At 35.1% G+C, this 1,579-nt stretch overlaps 1 pseudogene; it reads left to right on the forward strand.

The window, feature by feature from the left end:
* LOC102818124 overlaps window positions 1-482 on the forward strand; it is a 2,418-nt pseudogene extending 1,936 nt beyond the window's left edge.
* Window positions 483-1,579: the final 1,097 nt, after the last annotated feature.

A 1,579-nucleotide genomic window follows, 5' to 3' on the forward strand; every position in this document is an offset into this window, starting at 1 on the left:
TATTCTCCTCCAACACCATAATTCAAAAGCATCAATTCTTCTACAGTCTTTCTTATTCACTGTCCAGCTTTTGCATTCATATGAGGTTATTGAAATTACCACAGCTTGGGTCAGGCACACCTTAGTCTTCAAGCTGACATCTTTGCTCTTCAACACTTTAAAAAGGTCTTGTGCAGCAGATTTGCCTAGTGAAATACATCATTTGATTTCTTGATTGCTGCTTCCATGAGTGCTGATAGTTGATCCAAGAAGAATAAAGTCCTTGACAGCGTCAATCTTTTCTCCATTGATAAGAATGTTGTTTATTTCTCCAGTGGTGAGGATTTTGTCAAAAAGGAGTAGGAGTGGCAATATTTATCTCTGATATAACAGATTTTAAGGCAAAAACCAGCATAAAAAACAATGAAGGAGATTATTACATGATTGAAGAGTCAATTAAACAAGAGGACATAAGCAAAAATAAATATCTAGGTTCCCTATAAAAGTGCCACAAAATATATAAATCAAAGTCTAATATAAATGAAGAAAGAAATAGATAACACTGGTGTAGAACAATTGGGCAGTTTGAACCCAAGGTTGGAGGATAAAACTTACCATTCGCTTCTCAGAAATCTTATACAGGATGGCTATAAGTTGGAACTGACTCTACAGGACTTACCAACAACAATAATTGTAGGATATTTTAATATGCCATGTTTAATGAAAGACAGAACAACTAGAAGTAACCTCAACAAAGACACAGAAGAACTAAACAACACAATAAAAAACTTGACATCATAGACATACACAAAGCAATGAGCCCAATAAAACACAACACACATACTTTTCCAGTTCACATGGAATATGCTTCAAAACAGACCACATGTTAGGCCACAAAACAAGACTCAAATATGCTGTAACATCAGCACTGGATTGTGAACCACAAGATCAACAGCTCAAACCCACAAGCTGCTCCATGGAAACCCTATTCAGGGTTGCTATGAGTCGGAACCAACTTGACAGCACTTAACAACAACCAGCAGCTTTTCAAATAACAACTCTATAAAACTAGAAATCAACAATAAGAATAACAAATACATTGAAATTGAATAAACCTTGCTTAAAAGCTACTAAGTAATTGAACAAATAAAAAATAAAATAAAATAATTGGCTCAAATAAGAATGAAAACACAAAATACCGAAAACTTTCAGACACAGTAATAGCAGTGCTTGCTGTTGTTGTTATTAGGTGCCATCCAGTCGGTACCAACTCATAACAACATTATGCACAGCACAATGAAACACTGCCTGGTCTGGGCCAACCTGGTCTGAGCCCATTGATGCCGCCACTTTGCTAATCTATCTCTCTGGGGGTCTTCCTCTTTTTTGTTGATGTGCTTAGAGGGCAATTTATAGAAAAAAAATTAAAATAAAATAACTACACATATCAAAAAAGAAGAAAAAAAATCAACACTTTAATACAACATCTCCAACAATTGTTGTTGTTGTTAGGTGCCATCGAGTTGGTACTGACTCATAGAGACCTTATGCACAGAATTATTTTAATTTTTCTATAAGTTGCCCTCCAACAATTAGAGAA

Source organism: Chrysochloris asiatica, unplaced genomic scaffold, assembly GCF_000296735.1.
Source record: "Chrysochloris asiatica unplaced genomic scaffold, ChrAsi1.0 scaffold00673, whole genome shotgun sequence".
Taxonomy (NCBI): domain Eukaryota; kingdom Metazoa; phylum Chordata; class Mammalia; order Afrosoricida; family Chrysochloridae; genus Chrysochloris; species Chrysochloris asiatica.